The sequence below is a fragment of the Clarias gariepinus genome, chromosome 12, assembly GCF_024256425.1.
Source record: "Clarias gariepinus isolate MV-2021 ecotype Netherlands chromosome 12, CGAR_prim_01v2, whole genome shotgun sequence".
Classification (NCBI taxonomy): Eukaryota; Metazoa; Chordata; class Actinopteri; order Siluriformes; family Clariidae; genus Clarias; species Clarias gariepinus.
Genome location: NC_071111.1, coordinates 1,958,506 through 1,976,913, shown reverse-complemented (window position 1 = coordinate 1,976,913; position 18,408 = coordinate 1,958,506). Strand labels below are relative to the sequence as shown.

Here is an 18,408-nt window from a genome sequence, read left to right as displayed (position 1 = left end):
TAGTGTCTAATATAGTTATTGCTATATTATTATTTTTTTCTTTATGTAAGTACAGAAATATTCCCCATGTCCAGCCCTACACCCACCACCACCACCACCACCACCACATTAGGTATGTATATTTGTTACAATACAATATTTGTTACTGTTCAACATTTTTCTAAATATTTGTGATTACAGTCTCATATTAAGTTCCTCTTCTGTGTTTTTGACTTCAGGAAGAGCCACTCCAAATTCTCCATCACCTGGACCTCCATCCACCCCTCCACTGGTTCTCCTTGTGTTGGGAATGCTGCTTTTCCTGGCCTTAGTGCTTCTGGTTGTACTGTTTTACCAAAACAGAAGCCTCAGGAGAGGTACCACACATTCACACAGTTTATTTTCTCCATAACAGTAATTATTATTATTATTATTATTATTATGCATTTCCAGTTGTCTCTAAGAAGCGTAAGACTCAACCTGAGGCAGTCTATGAGGAGATCAACCACAGTTACATCACTAGAAGAATCACAAGCTCCACTCAAAGAGGTGAGTGATATGTGAACTGAATTGTGCTATACAGTAAGTCCCCTGATTACCAGGATAATAAATCACTCTCTCCAGACTGGATATGTTCCCGCTACATTGAAATCTGCTGTCATCAGACCACTTTTATAAAACCCACCTTAGATCCAGAAGTACTTGCAAACTACAGGCCCATTTCTAACCTCTTGTTCCTTTCAAAAGTGCTGAAAAAAAGTAATTGCTGCACAGCTTCAGTCTCATCCAAAACCAAATAATTTGTTTGAGAAATTCCAGTCTTGTTTCCGCCCCTGCCACAGCATGTAAACAGCTCTGGTTAGAGTCACGAATGACCTGCTGATGTCGGCTGATGCTGGTTTTCCATCACTTCTCATCCTGTTGGACTTGTCTTCGTGCTTTGATACTGTTGATTACAACATTCTTCTTTACAGATTACCTCACACTGTTGGACTCTCTGCCTGTGTTTACAACTGGTTCTCATCTTATCTTACTGAAAGAACGGAGCATGTTGCCCTGGGAGAGGCTAAATCCGCTACACACAATATCACCTGTGGTGTTCCTCAGGGCTCTGTACTCTGTACTCCCATTTTGTTTATATTGTATGCTTGCCCTGGGCTGTCTTATCAGCCAACATGGTATATTATTTTATTGATATACTGATGATACTCAGCTCTACCTCAGTATAAATTCAACCTCCTCTTCTACTCTGCCATCATCCACTTTGACCATCTGTTTGGAGGAGATAAGGTCATGGATGAAGAAAAATTTCCTGCAGCTGAACAGCTCCCAGACTGAAGCTATTTTAGAATGCTCTCCTTAAGTATCTGAGTACGCCACAGACTGTTGATGCTTTTAATCTTATTGATCGAATTAATTTGTAGCACTTTTTTTATTATTACATCTATAAAAATAAATAAATTGTGTTCTTCCAGGGAGGCATCTTGTCGAGGGGAAAAAAGGAAATAAAAGTTTAAAATGATCAGCTTTCTATCGCTTGTTTGCACGTCTCATGATTTCATGTCACCGTGTGGGTCAATTAACCTCGTTCTAGTTTGTGAGTGTGGCAGGGGACCAACTGTGAAATTTAATGTGAAAGACCGCTGAAAAGCTATGAGGACAATATTTTTAAGTCTAAAACTATTTCATACATGATTTGACACTCATAAACTGATGACATAGCTGTATTATTATTAATAAAACATAGTTTGGTCCCATCATAGTAACATGCAACAGTCCTTATTTTTCTTTTGGACATGGTCAAGACCCACACACACACACACACATACAAACACACACACACACAAACACACACACACACTGTGGTGTAACAACCTGATCACATGGTGTGTCTCAGCTTGTATTGTGAGTTAAACCGTGTTGCTTTGACATTGTGGATAAAAAGATCCTTCACATTATTATCAGTCTAAATGAATCCACTGAATCCAAATCTAGGATCTTGTTAAAAGTTGAATGTGAGATGTTACTGGGGCTCAGCAGATCAGTACTGGGGCACGTGCCCCGGGGTTCCTGCAGGAGACCTGAGGTGATGTCCATCTCATCCGCTCCCTCCCCATCTCGTACAACTGAGTGGGAGAGCTTCAGTCAGTCCCCTGCCTCGTTCACAAACTAGAATCAGGGCTGGAGATTAATGTCCCACACGGTGACATGAAAATATGTGGCACGCAAAAGAGTGATAGAAAACTGATCATGCAAATGTTATCACCATCCTGAGCATTCAGATCAGTGCCGCCGCTGGCAGGATGTCACCCCGGGTAGCTGTCACTTAATCCACCCTGTGTGTGTGTGTGTGTGTGTGTGTGTGTGTGTGTGTGTAAGTGCATTCAAGAGTGCAGGCTTTCCTGTGCAGGTGCATCCCCCTTGTCTCTGCCTTACTCCGTTTGTGTTAATGTGTATTAGTGTGTGTTGTGTTGTGGTGCAGTGGTCCAGTTGGACGAGGGGACTGATAATGGTATCTTTGCTCGACTCTTGGTACTGCAGAGTTTTATAATGGAGTGGGCGTGGCTCTCTCTCTTTTAGAGGTTTCCAGAATTTAATGTCCCTGTAGTGTATTTTTATCGGTAACTGATCTCGGCCTTATTCTGCCCTGCACGTGTTATTCCTGGTGTTTCTATTAAAATCATTCTGCATGCAGTGTCTCGATTGTGTTTTTGTCCCATGTGTGGACTTGCTGGTGTGTGAGCGAGACCCACACTTCACTGACACACAGGGAGATGGGTTCAATCACTGATTCAAATATTTTGAGCCAAATTCTAATTGGAATTTCTACAAATGTTTGTCTTTTAATGCTATAGAATTATATGTAAATGTTTATTTATTATAAAGTTCAGTCTCGTGTGTGTAGTTTAAATGAGTGTTTTGTTCCCTGAGAGCTGGATCTTTTTGGAAGATGACAGTTTCAGTCTTGCTGAGGTTGAGCGTCAGGGTCCAGGTTGTCGTGTGGTCCCTGAGCGCCGGGCGACAGCAGGACCAGGTCATCTGTGTACAGCAGGAGTTTAATTTCTGAGTCGTGTAGAGTGAGACCAGGCGCCGCAGACCGCTCTAGGACAGAGGACAATTTGTTTATATATATATTAAATAATGTTGGGCTTAAACTGCAGCCCTGTGGCACTCCGCGCTCCTGAGAGATGACACGTGTTTGTTTGTTGCTAATTCTTATTCCACACTCGTCTCCTGTGGACATGGACTTAATGAGATCATATGATTTCCCCCCTACACCACTCTCTACCGCTCTATAGAACAGGCCTCGGTGTCTAATGAAGTCAAAAGACTCGGAAATCAATAAAACAGGCCAATATTTTAGAGTTATTTTAAATATCATATTTTTGGGTGAATGTGTGTAGGGTGTAAATGTGATCAGCAGTGTGGCAGTTTGGGAGAAATTTTTACTGATTTACAAATTTTTACTCAGGACATTGTAAAGTCTCTCTTTTACACACACACGCACGCACAAACTCTCTCTCTCCCTCTCCAGTTACAGTATAAATGTAAAATCCCAGAGAAACACACTCTAGTTCCCCCATAGTGCCGTTTTGATTGTTGGATTTTTGCTTTAGAATATTTCCGACCCCGGCTGGTTGTATGGGTAGTTTTTGATGAATTTTGTTAGACCTCACTTGTACAATAGAATCTCACGAGAATGGCAAAGATCACGCTGGTACTGTGTGTTTTACCGCGCGGTCTCGAGGCATGTCTGAATGAAACCGTGAGGAACATTTACATAAAGGTGAGGTGTGTCTGAATTACAGAAACAGTGGAGGTTCTAGTGTGTATGGTGTCCTGGGGGAACTCACCTTCAGCACCGCCAGAAAGAAAGAAAGAAAGAGATAAATAGAGAGATAAATAGACAGATAAATATTTGCCAATGTGGCCACTGGACAGAAAGACTGTCTGTTATGAACTGATAAAACTCAAAATGTTAAATATCATACGTCTGAAAAAGGCCTCTGTGTGTGTGTGTGTGTGTGTGTGTGTGTGTGTGTGAGCGTGTGAGCGTGCATGCAAGAGTGCAAGCTTTCCTGTGCAGGTGCATCGACCCCCCCCCCCCCCCCCCCCTCCCGCTCCCCCTGCCTTACACCCGGTGTGTGTGTGTGTGTGTGTGTGTGTGTAACATGTACCTTATTTGACATATGTTCAAACACTTTATAATGTGTGTTTTCATAAATCAGAGTTCATGAGTGTGTGTGTGTGTGTGCGTGTCTGATGCCTGTCCTGCTCTCCTCTAACAGGAAGTCTCCTCTCTGAAGAACAGCATTCTGGGTATGAGCATGTGGATGATGAGCTTCTCTCAGGTAAAAAAGGCCAGAGTGTGAGTTTGTCTGACTCCATTAACTGAAAGATATTCGAATTGCAATTAAAGATGAGAAATGACTAAAAGTGTCCTTTCTGAGACGTGATTATGATGTATTGTATAGAAGAATTACAGTAACTCCAGTGTTTTAATGCTGACACATGAGATCTCACAATCAACCTTATCTTACTTTAAGCTTCTGAAATCCCTCTTATCACATTTATCAAAGCTTCTTTGGATGAGGATTTTATTGAGTATAAATGTGTTTAAAAGCCCAAACACACAAACTCTTCTTTTTCCAGTAAAGTCTGGGATTGGAGAAAAGACTGAGTATTATGATGATGTCATCGACACCAGTGACTTCATAAGTGGGTGCAGTTGTTAACTGATCAGATAAATTGAGTGACTTGACATTAAACCATGAGGTCAGAATGTGATGGAGCTGTTTGTACAGAGCCTCTGCTTTTATTTCATTTAGGTGATACAGGAAGAGTTGAGCCACCAGAGGACTACGATGATGCCGTCACTGCTGGACCCATCGCTGATAACATGGAGGGTGAGCTTCTGTTTTGGGATTTGTTTTAGAGAGCACACACACACACACACACAAATCCACAGTGTACAAACTGCCACTTTAGTAAACTTTAAATCTCTGTGTTTTGGTGTAGAGGATGAAGCTGAGAATTATGATGAGGCCATTACAGCTGATCAGAAGTCAGTTATACTGACAGGTATGATAATAATGTGACAGTGTTGCATCCACAAGCATCCAAATGATCATTAATGATATTCATGTGGATTTAATAGCTTTTATCTCTACATTCTGACAGAGGACGTGTCCGAGAACTATGATGATGCAGTTACGGCTGAAACAAACACAAACATCACCACAGGTCAGGGAGTTTCTCTGTTATTAAAAAAATCCCCTTAAACAATTTTATAATAAACTTTAAACAATGTGCTGCTGAATTCTGCATTCTGATTGATGTTGATTAATTTTCTATAACAGCAGCTCTGACATACTGCAGCTGTAAATCACAGGTTTATATTATTGCACTCGTTCCACTACATTATGGTTTCTATAGTAACAGCTCATCCACAGGGACGTGTACAGCAGACACTCCACATTAACTGATGAAAAACAAACAACAAAAAAGTCTGCTATAAGTGTAGTAAAGTGTAGCTCCAAGACCTCACAGTGCTGAGACGCTAAATGCTGATTAACATCAACATCTCGTCTGCTGCATTTGACAGAAATCAAACTCACATCTAAAAGAACTCAACAATTCATAATGTGGGGAATTCATTCATGCATTTCATTTTAAATAATCACACACAACTTTCTTTTTAATGTAATGTTTAATTAATCTTTTTTTTTTTTTAACTTTCTTATGATGTACATTTATTTAGAAAAGACAGGAGGCAGAGTTGGAGGTAGCAGAGCTGAAGATGTTGAGGTTCTCTTTGGGAGTGACAAGAATGGATAGGATCAAGAATGAGTTCATCAGAGGGACAACCCACGTTAGATGTTTTGGAGATAAAGTCAGAGAGGCCAGATTGAGGTGGTTTGGACATGTTCAGAGGAGAGATTGTGAATATATTGGTAGAAGGATGCTGAGGTTGAAACTGCCAGGCAGGAGGTCTAGAGGAAGACCAAAGATGAGATTTATGGATGCAGTGAGAGAGAACATTTAGTTGGTTGGTGTGAGAGAAAAGGATGCAGAGGACAGGGTTAGATGGAGGCAGATGATTCGCTGTGGCGACCTCTGAAAGGGAACAGCCCAAAGACAAAGATGTACATTTATTTGTTTTCATAATGCTGCTGTAATACAAGTCACACCCACATCTAAAACAATTCAGAAGTAAATAATGTAATTGTAATTAATAAAATTACTTCTGTCTATCATTATATCTTACAGTCCTTAAATGTATTTGTTTAAATACTAATAGTTTAATACCATTTTCCATTAATGAATTATTAGAATTAGTGCCCCATCTGCTGTGTAGCCCAAAAGTGGCACCATCACGTTCTATAGAGTAGACCAGCTTCAGAAGGTTCTAGGTTTGGCAAGAGCCAAGAGTTAAGTGATGCACTGAGTCAGAAACCCAGGACACAGTAGTAAAATTTAACTATTTATATTTACTAATTAAGGGTGTGTATGGTTAACAAACATCACAAAGGGAATGCAATTTACATCACAATGTTTTTAAAGAGAACTCTAGTGATGCATTCAATATGAAACTAAAATAAATAAATAAATAAATAAAAGAGTGCGCACATAAAGAAAATAAAACCGGCCCGGGTCTACTAGAGTCTTAGTGCTCCACTTTGGATCATCACACGAATTTCCATTCGGTTCGTTATTGTGTGTGGACACAATCCTTCCTACCGCACTTGAAGATCAATCAACTTGATAGAATCTTATGGGCTCGTCATCCATGACAGGGAAAAGTAATCCAAGGAATCAATTCGAAAAGGTTCTGGGTCCAGTCTCGACTAAAAACCTGACCTATAGATATGGTCAGAATCCCCAAAATCAATTCACCAATTAAATATTACAATGGCTTATGGCACTGGTTGAACTACTGACAACAAAGTAAAATGCAATAAAAAAACATAAAATATCATAAAGCTTAGGTTAAATAATAATAATATAAATCATTCACAACAGTAATACAATGTGACGTAGATGTACATCACTCAGAAAAATAGATGCCACATGTTATCATTAACACCGGTGACATTAAACACGTGGCTTAGCATCGGACAATTAGCTTAGCAACTAGCAAGTCTCCAGGCTGCTGTCCACGCTAGAGCAATACAAACCAGTAGACTGTTAACATGTTAGACCCTCACTGTTGCACTCATCAGATAAATGTCATCACATTTAACTCCAGGAACAATTTGCTATGATTTGCTCCTAATCGTGAGGGAAAAAACACAAATCCATTCGCTTCTTCAAGTCTAGAAAGTTCCAGCGCTGCGCGCGCGTTCTTTTGACCTTTCACCCAATAGGGACAGACAACCAGCTGGGACAAACCATTTAGTAAATAACCACAGGGGGGATCTTTAGAAACAACTGATTTCAGGACAAACCACATGCTTGCACGGGGGGATTTCAGAGTCTGTCTATTTGTCTACTTCCATCTTTCACTGTCATAATCAAAACCTTTATTAGTTTGGATTCTTTAATATTACTTTAATATCATTATTATTTTCCATCATTTTAGTAACCAGTCTATAATTTTCTTATGGCTAATTATGAACACTGGGTTACAGCTGCATTTAATATAAGCCACACCCACATCTAAAACAATTCAGCAAAATGTATTTTACATAATGAATTAAGCAATTTAACAATATTTTTAATCTTAAAAATCTACATTAATATCACTGAACAATAATTAATTAAATAATATTTAATGGCTTTTTATTTAATCTATTCTCTGTAACATATAATTATTAATTTCTACAAAAATATCACTTGAGCAAATCCAAACTAAATTTAAAAATGCTGATGAAAAGAAGCAACAAGTTATAATTTTAAGCCCTTAAATGAGATTGACATGAAAAGCGTGGCAGTACCACCTACTGGCCCAGAGTGGTACTGCAACAGAGGAAGGGAAATACACATGAGCTCCATATATGTACATATAGCACTTACACTCATGTAATATTAATATTAAGTATTAATAGTAATAAAAATATTAATAGTAAATATTTTCATTATTAAGTGAAAAGTATTTAAATATGAAAAAATAAATGTTATTTAAAAATGTGTAATATAATAAAACAATTTTATGTAAAATGTACTTCATTAAATAATCAATACATTTATCTCGGCTGTTTTTAATTTGTTTTTCTAAACAAATTAAGAATGTTGCCTTAAAATGCATTTATACTAATTATAATATTTGTACTAAAAAAATACATACATGAATTAAATAATTAATAAATAATCATGTAGATAAGGGCTAAAATTCCATCTTATAAAGAGTGATATAATTTCTTCTCCTCTTACTGCAGTAAAGCTCCAGCAGGCGACTTCATCAGCTCTCACCTCCATATCTCAGTGGTTATAGTGGAGTCTCTGGCTAGTAGCTTTCACACACTAATGGGAAAATGCACCGTTCCTATTGGTTAATCCTTTTTCTCACTACAGCAGCTGGTAGACAATAAAACATCATTAAACTCTTATAATTTAATAGTGTATATATTTAAATAGTTACTTTTCGCTCCTCACTTGCATGGAATCCTATTTTAATTTCACAACTTAGTGTTAATATAAAATCAGTATAATCAAGTTAATATGTAATAGTTTATATATTCAAGTTATTTCTGTTATTTTTATTTTTTATATAAACGTCGTGTTCTACTCAGTAACTCAGTATTTTACTATAAGATCAACACACACACTGGTTTATTACTTCTTCATTTATTTGTTGATTAGACAATCCAGAAGATTATGATGATGTCATCACTGAGGAACAGGATGGAGGAGAGACAGAAGGTGAGTGACTTCTTGTTTATTCTGTAATGTACATAAGTGCACAGGCAGCAAAGTCAAAGATTAGATTATATATGATTAGATTATATATGGTATATAATAAATATCAACTTTCAGAAGAGTTTTTAGAACAAATGTTCTCTCTGTTCTGTCATTTAACAAGTGCATTTATTAAAGAGTTTAGATAAGACCTACTGTAAATATTACCTGTGATATATAATATAAACATCAGCTGACTGTTTTTAGAACAAATCTCTGTTCTGTCATTTAACAAGTGCAGCCAGATTTATTACACACTTTAGATAAGACCTGTATATTTATGGCTCTTTTACTTCCACATTTTTATAAACACAATCTTGTAAGGACTGGAAACTATTTATTCCAAACATTTAACAGGAAAATAGAAATGTAATACTATATAAAATGTATTATTGTTTTGTAGCATTTCTACAGTTGAATCAGTTTGTAAAATGATGTGAAATTTGATGGACATCTCTATCACATCTTATACACATGGCCTGTGTTAATATTAAGAAAACTCATCTGATAAATGTCCTCTATTCTCTTCATTTATTGTTTAAAGATCAAAGAAATTCTACATAGTGCATCATTTACTGTATTTGAAGGTTTTACAAAACAATGACTATTAATCCAATACAAAGGAGATATTAAAGAGGTAAATGTGTTTATTTTACAGAATATGATGAGGTGGAGGAGAAATCTCAGAAAGACAGGGACCATGTGACTGAGACACGCCCCCAAAGGCCTTTTCTCAGGAAATTACATTTCAACTTTTATAAACACAAACAATGATTTGATTCTACTTCCAATAATTTCATGCATTCTGAACCATGTTCATTTTCTCACCTTGTTATTAGCAAATAGATTAGGGAGAGTTAAATCAGCTCCATTATTACTGAACCAAATGTTTCCAGCTTTCCTTTTACAACACATTTCTGACAATTCATCTGAATATCTTGTCTTTGTAAACAATATGCAAGCAATATATACGTCTAGGTTTCATGCTGTGTGTTTTACTATAAAACATATCATTGAAATGAATGTTTTGTTGCAGTCTCTATTAGGGAGCTGTGTATGTTGGAAGTTTCATTACGGATTCTCAGATTTTCATGTGAAATTCTCAGGTTTCCTTCAAACTCTCCAATTTCTTTCCTTATTCTCAGGATTTTGTTTAATAATCTAATATTTCTTTAATATTCTCAGATGTTTGTTTTGTGATCTCAGGTTTTATTCTATATTCTCACTTTTTAATGAGTGACAGCTCATTAATTTTAATGTTAATCTTAATAAACAATATACAAGTAAAGGTGACTTTTTAGCCTCGCAGAATGAGAACAATTCAATATTTTGCATTATGCAGAGTTTTATTCGCTTTTTCTCCTATTGTGTAACAATCATCTGTTTTTATACAATTAATGAAATGAAAGTGTTTTAATGTTTATTATTTTTGTATATTGTGATGATCTGTGTTTGAGTTGAGTAAATCACATGCAGGGAAAAATTAATATCACACAAGTGTATACTGGGGTCCGTTCTTCGTAAGTCGCTAACTCAGTTAGCTGGATTTGATTGTTGTGGATTTTGTCCTGATCTTGGATTGTTTCGTTCTTCGATGTGCTTCCCGCGTTTGTTGTCATAGCAACATGTCCGTAAGCTTGAACCTGCAGGTTTATTTCATGTAAACAGGATTTAGCCTGCGCTCCTGGCGGGTTATGATTGGTTGAAATGGCGAGATCACATCTGATTGGTTAAAGACCACGACTGACATGGACTGTGGGAAAAGAAAAGTATATGCCCCCCTGTTATGGACTACCCATACCCCCCCGCCCCACACACATAATCGCTATCAAATATTATATATGACCATAAATTCATAGGTTTATTATTATCAAATATGATATTACTATTATAATAAACCCTAGGCACGAGACAGTCATCAAGACCATTAATAGAAATTCTTGTATAATGTTTATTTTGTAACACATTTATTTTTCAGGGGTTTGTCATAAAAATATGCAAATAAATATTTAAATATATTAAAAATAAATATTTTATAATGATAAATTGGACGAAACTAATTTTATTATAAAATAAACAATATAAAAGTATACATGTTGTATTTGAAAAAAATATTAATATTTCTATTTTCATATACAACGTATTTATTTTCATATTGCTCATTTTATTTTATTGTCTCATGTAATTTGTAAACCATTAACCTATGAATTTATGTTCTAATATCATATTTGATAGCGATTTTGTGGGGGGGGGGATCCATGGCAGGGGGGCATTTCAGCGCATAACACGTTACAAAAAACTATTTAGCTCGCTCTTTTTCTATTTCATCAACCAATCGAAGGGCTTGTGATCAGTGCTTCTACTGTCGATGCATATCGCCTCTTAAACCAACGCACGAGCGCGCAATAATCCTAGACAACTCAATCCAGATATACTAATCATCAACAACAGGTGTGCCGAAGAACCGACTTAGCCAGAACGTAATTAGCACGATGATCTCATCTTAGATGTGTCAGTTCATCTCAAATGTGTCAAGCGTTGTACGAAGAACGGAGAGTCCATGGCAGGGGGCATATACTTTTCTTTTTCCACGTGAGTCAGTCGTGCTCTTTAACCAATCAGATGTGACCTCGCCATTTCAACCAATCATAACCCGCCAGGAGCGCAGGCTAAATCCTGTTTACATGAAATAAAGCTGCTCCCGAGCAGGTTCAAGCTTACGGATATGTTGCTATGACAACAAATGCGAGAAGCGCATCGAAGAACGAAACAATCCAAGATCAGGACAAATCCACAACAATCAAATCCAGCTAACTGAGTCAGCGACGTACGAAGAACGGACCCCTGCTCTACTGCACCATGTTTATGTTTTTATTGTGTTTATTTTAGGACTTTTTTGGAATTACAAATCAAATGTCACTGTTCTTGTACAATAACAATAAAGATTCTATTCTATTCTCAGAAACACACAGATAAATACACAAACTCACATAATAAAAACATTTACATTATTTTAAAATAAATCAGAATTAAACACATGATGAGGACTTACATTAACACCAACATTACACACATCATAACTCCAGATATAAACACTATTATTCATGGGTTCATATATCATGGCATTTTTTCTTTCATAATTAGTGATAACTCTAACATTATAGTATTTGCTATTTTATTATTAATAATAACAATAATTCTGCTTCTTATTATTAATCAGCTGCAACAAAAAGTTTCCCTAAACTGAGGTAATTTCCTGCCATCTAGTGGATGAAATATGCTACTAAAATCCACATCATTATTTTAAGAAATGATTATTATCAACAGTTACATAGTGTGTGTGTGTGTGTGCAACCAGAATGACCAGGCTCCAGCCAAAGTGAGATTGTAAATACATTATGAAATAACAATGTAAATGTTGAATTTATCATTCAAAATCATTTTGGTTTCCTGAAATCGTGCTGCTCAACAACTTTCCCTACACATACAGGCGCCTCATCCACCAACAATGGCGCAGAGACGGAAATGACGTGCGGCGTGACGTCACTCCACACGCTCTATTCCACTTAGATTGTGTACAGTATGAACTCTGACTACATTCTCAACATTGTGTCTCTCCATAACCTTCTACAGTTCACATATTGACAGTTTCACAATAAGAGCAGTTTTACACAGTCCATGTGCTTCTCTTATTCCAACATACAGATGAAAGAACCTACAGTATTATCAAAACTGTTTTTGTTCTGCTATTTAAAGCTCATTTAACTCCACTGGTAGCAGCAAATCCATGTGCAGATCTGCTGCTTTACAGATTAGCATTCCGTGCTAACACAGAGCTCCAGCTAATAACGGAGAGTCCCATAGACACATGAGGAAGCTAGCGAGAGTTAGCATTACATAACAAACTCCATTAAACATTCTATAAACACTAAAGCACTTTACTCAACATATTCCTAACAAAACACTGACTGGATGGTCAAGGGGTCCGTTCTTCATACGTCGCTTGACACATCCGAGATGAACTGACACATCTAAGATGAGATCATCGTGCTAATTACGATCTGGCTAAGTCGGTTCTTCGGCACACCTGTTGTTGAAGATTAGTGTAGCTGGACTGAGTTGTCTAGGATTATTGCGCTCGTGCGTTGGTTTAAAAGGCGATATGCATCGACAGTAGAAACACTGATCACAAGCCCTTCGATTGGTTGATGAAATAGAAAAAGAGCGAGCTAAATAGTTTTTTGTAACACGTGTTATGCGCTGAAATGCCCCCCTGCCATGGATTGCCCCCCCCTACATAATCGCTATCAAATATTATATTAGAAGGGTCAATATATAATTGAGGGAGATTTCATGTCCATGAGAATTATCTCGCAAACATGCTTATTAAAATAAAATTTTAAAAGTCTTCAGTGTTCTTCATGATCTTGTCTTTACAAATTCCATAGTTAATTATTATGGAAATAATCATTTATTTATAAAAATTTACTAGATATCCCTAAAATGTCAACTAAATAACCGTCCGAAATGAATTGCAACCACAATCTCATTACCTAAAAAAACATTTTAAAAACTTTTTCAAAAACAGTTTTAATTATATTATTTACATTAAGTTGAGGTAATTTTGAACAATGTGTCTTTTTGGGCAATATGTCACATTTTCAATAGAAATTGACAAATTGAATATGTGTCCGAGAAGTCGCTGTCATCTAAGTTACCCATAGCAAATACACCCCTCAAGGAAGAGTGTGTTTTCCAAATCACATGACCTGCTCCACATGATGTCATTTCCTCCTGAAGAGAAAACTAGCAAGACTCCAAGGTATGTTCTCCCTCCACATTTTCAGTTATTTCACCTAAAGTAGTGCTTGGGGCAAATGTGTACTTATCATATGTCAACAATGTTACTACAATGAATTCATAAATAACTTTGAATTTCAATTTTACTCAGTTGTACATATAATATTTAGAAGAACCTCTCTGTAAAATGCCATGTGGTGTCTGGTGCTAGGCAACCATTTTGATTTTATCCCTAAAAACAGCAAAAATGTCAACTAGGTTACCAGTCACCTATGTTACTCTGCAAAGGTAACTTAGTTGACTAAGAGTAACATAGTTGACATTCATTACATGTTCTTATAGTTTTCAGGAGTTCATTTAATATTCCAATTGTACAGTAACTATAAAATACTTTGCAATAAATATTATAAAAGTAAACTTGTTTTCAGGCAAATGCCACGATTATCTGCTGCAGAAAAGCAGCGCCGTTACCGTGCACGGCGAGATGCTGATCCTGCAAAAAGGGAGGCATACTTGGCAAAAGGCCGGCAGAAATGGAGAGAAAAGAGGGAGCAAGGTGCATATTATAAGCCCATATCTGAACAAAGTGAGAGGGAAAAACGTGCAAAGAGAAAGGCCTGGAGAAGAGCTCCGGAACAGAGCAGACGCAGAAAGAAACAGGCTTCTGCTATTGTTACCCCACCACTGAGTCCTGACAGTGAGGAACAACCAGTTCCACAACCAGGAAGGTTAGAAGGTTATGTAGAAAGAACCTCAAACAGTACTATGTAGGCAGGCTATGTAGAAAGTACCTTAAACAGAACAATGTCTCATGAAAAAGTACTTGTTAGATTATTATGTTAGATTAAAATGCAAAATTACATGGTGGCATGGTGACAATTAATTTCAAATGCTTTAAGTGACACCTGCAATGTTGAAAAATAATTTAAAAATGTCTTCATGTAATTTCAGACAGAGAATACAAGGAAGAAGGACTAGAAGAAGACGGTACCAGAAAATATACATTGAGAATCACAAACTCAAGGAAAAGCTTAAAGCTCAAACAAAAACATCAGACAAATACCGTAAGCCAAATCATATCTTCATGGCTAAGGACATGCGCGCGCACACACACACACATGCACACAAACAAACACACACACACACACTTAAAGATTACTTGATTGAGCTTGACAAAGTCATTGAAAAACAAACCATAATTGGCCATGTTCTTGGGTTAGAAAATGGGGAGTGTGTTCTGTCTCCACCGGTTTCATGGGTGCCTGGAAGTTGGAGGGTATGCCAATGTTTTACTTGGGTTCTAACATATGAATGTTTTTGAGATACAACAGTTTGCACAATTAAAATTTTGATCCAATGCAGCACACTTATTCTGTTAACCAACAGAATAAAACACTAATTGGTTATTGTTACTTATTGCAGTGCACTATAATTTTTTGTTCAATACAATGCACTACTGTATTTCATTCCACAAACAAGATTTTCAAAATGTTTACATGGTGGAATTTTTGTGTAAGTGCTGTTTTTGATACTTTTGTTGTTGTTGTTTTCTATGTTAGGATCTCTTGCTTATGATATATGTGCTTGTTAATAAAGTTGTGATTGATCCTTGTAAACTGATGTGTGTCTGTATTTCTCCTTTATGTCATGAAATATGCAACAGGTCTTGATTAAATGCAGTAAAAGATTAGCTAACATATAATAATTGATATAGTTTAGGATTGTTTTTGTTAAATACATCTTTGTCATGTCCAGTCAACTATGTTACTTTTGTCAACTATGATACTGGGCTGTCAATTAAGTTACCATTATGTTTTTTAAAAAATATATGTATTTCAATGGTTCCCTAATCTCCAAGTAAATATTTAGAAACTGAGTAGCTGTCAAATATATACCTCAGCATAATTTCATCAAGAGAATTGTCATGAATCAAGCAGTTTGGAAACAAAATATACAGACCGGTTACTTCAGTACTTGAAATTTGGGGTTTCAATTGAACAAAATGTGTATTTTCTTAATTAATTGGGTATTTTAATTGAAAAGGTAGGTAAATAGACACATATTGTTCCAAGAGTAATGATTTTTTTAAATGTCTGACATTTACTTAAAGTTAAAACTTATAGGTTTTGTCCGTAACATAGTTGACCAAATAATGAGTAAACTTCTTGTTTTTAAAACTAAATATCTGAAATCAATTATGCCTGAGCTTGGCAATGACTAAAAACAAAATATTTCAGGGATGATTTATCAGGGAAGATAATAATATTTTGTAAATAAATATATTTTTTCCCAGAATTATTCAAACTCAAAATCTCCCACAATTATATATTGACCCAGAACATAAATTCATAGGTTAATGGTTCGCAAAACTGGGTTAGCGACGTACAAAGAATGGACCCAAGGAGACTCACCAAGTAAACACAATAGAAGAGGCTGTAAATATGAGGCTACATGAGCGTATCGTAGGTTCAGTAAACATGTCACGTGCACAATGAGCTAAACTAGCTGAAGCTTCCATAAAAGCTCCCATCAAAACAACATCCCACTTACATCTCCATCATAGCCACAAGCTTTTCACCTCACTTGATGAACTTTTTACCAGTTACTAACCTGTAAAGAACAGAGAAATGATGAGAGGGGAAATGTGTTGCATCTCCTTCCCGCGCTTCCATCATCCTGAAGACGAGGCAATGCCCCCTTGTGGTGAAATGAGGATACAGTCCCCAGAGCAAACACACAATAAAATTAAAATTTTATTTGTCACATACACATTCATACACAGTACGATATGCAGTGAAATACATTAAGTGAATAAGGCTCTCCTACAGCAATACACACATTCTCCTTCAGTTATTGTACATAATACATCAGGAAAAAAAGGTATTTCAGTTCTTGTTGGTTCCAGCACATACAGGAGTGGCGGGAAATGAGGAAGCAGATCAGCTAGCAAAACAGGCAGCGGCAAAAGAAGGTATAGACATGCAAATTTTGTATAGTAAATCCTAACTTAAGTCAATAATTTAAAAAAAGATAACAGAAAAATGGCAATCCTATTGGGATAATGAACAAAAAGGTAGGCATATGTTCTCAATACAATCATCGGTAAGCAAAGGAAGGAATTCAAGAGGAAGTAGAAAGGAAGACTGGGTTCTTTCAAGACTAAGGCTGGGGCATACGGGACTTAATGCAACATTGAATATGTTCTCATTCAGTGCAATAAATATGCTGAGGATAGAAGGAAATTAATTGAAGAACTTCGGCAAAAGGGTGTGCAGCATTTAACATTAAAAGAATTTTTAAATCCAGTAGGAAGTGATAATCTATTAGTAATATTTCTAAAAAGGACTCAGTTAATTTATAGAATATAAAGATTATTATTATTAAGGGGGTTATTATTAGTTCGAGTAGTAATAGTACTATTATTATTATTATTATTATTATTATTATCAGCCCTCGTCCCTAGTCTGGAAAGGACCTGGGCTGTAGATGGAGGAGCTGAACATGCAGCAACATCGAAAGGCCGGGTCCTGAAAAGTCTGGGATGAGGGAAATTACAAGTCTCTGATTCAATGCTTACAGTAGATGGCGGTAATGCTCTATCTAAAAAGCGAGCCGCCAATAAAAAACGAGAATAATAATAATAAGACGAAGAATACAGACATTCACACTATAAAAGATTATTCATCATTACATCACATAATGTTACCACACATTTATGGGTGTCACACTAATGTTAAGCTAATGCTGATCCACCGTACTTTGTGAGGACTCTGGAGAAAGCTGTTCTGTCCAACAGGTTTATCTGTCCATCACGTCCTCTATAACCTGCTGCTCCAAATCTAATCTAATTATTATTTTATTAGTCATGTACACAACTATACACAGTATGATACGCAGTGAAAGGATTATACGACTGTCTGAGACAGAAAATAAAATTATTTCACTATAAAAATCATGGACGTAGAGTATTATGGTGAACTGGTATGTTTAGATGCTGTCCTCCCCACTCTCATTGATCACTCAGGTTTGTTGACGGTGAGGTGATTGGTTGCTTTACATCTCAGTTCCCCCTCATGTCTGTGTTTCCTTCAGGCTCCTCCCTTTTAGTTATGATGTCATAACTTGCTCACCAGCGACTATCTGACCATTTTGATTCATACACATTCAAATTCCATACAAACGTAAATAATTCTTTTGATTGTGTAAAGCTGCTTTGGGACAATGCCAATTGTTGAAACTGAATTGAATTAAATAATGAAAAATAAATTACTAGAAAGTACAATTAAATTAAAATACAATTTTCATTTAAAATAAAGCTCAGTGGTTAAATTATTGGACTACGGTTTAAAAGGTCTCAGGTTCAAATCCCACGACTGAAGTCGTCCCTGTTGGTCCCTTGAGCGAGGCCCTTAACCCTCACCTGCTCAGATGTATAATAATATAAAAATGTAAGTCACTCTGAATAATGGCGTTGGCCAAATGCCGCAATGTAATTGATTCCCTCTTTGGGTCGGTGTGTGTGTGTGTGTGTGTGAGAGAGTCTTGGGTGTGTGTGATCCTGTTAGCAGTTCACTGGTATATAACTGATAATTAATGTTAATGTGGTAATGTTATGGCTGATTGGTAAATATAAACGGTAGTACACAATGTGTAACTTTTATAAGTGTGTGTGTGTATAATCACTTACAGTTAACGCCTGGAAAGACTCCTATTTCTGAGGTGAATGGATTT

General features: G+C 36.5%; 1 pseudogene; it reads left to right on the top strand.

Moving 5' to 3' along the window:
• LOC128534665 (scavenger receptor cysteine-rich type 1 protein M130-like) overlaps window positions 1-9,861 on the top strand; it is a 28,847-nt pseudogene extending 18,986 nt beyond the window's left edge.
• The last annotated feature ends 8,547 nt before the right edge of the window (window positions 9,862-18,408 follow it).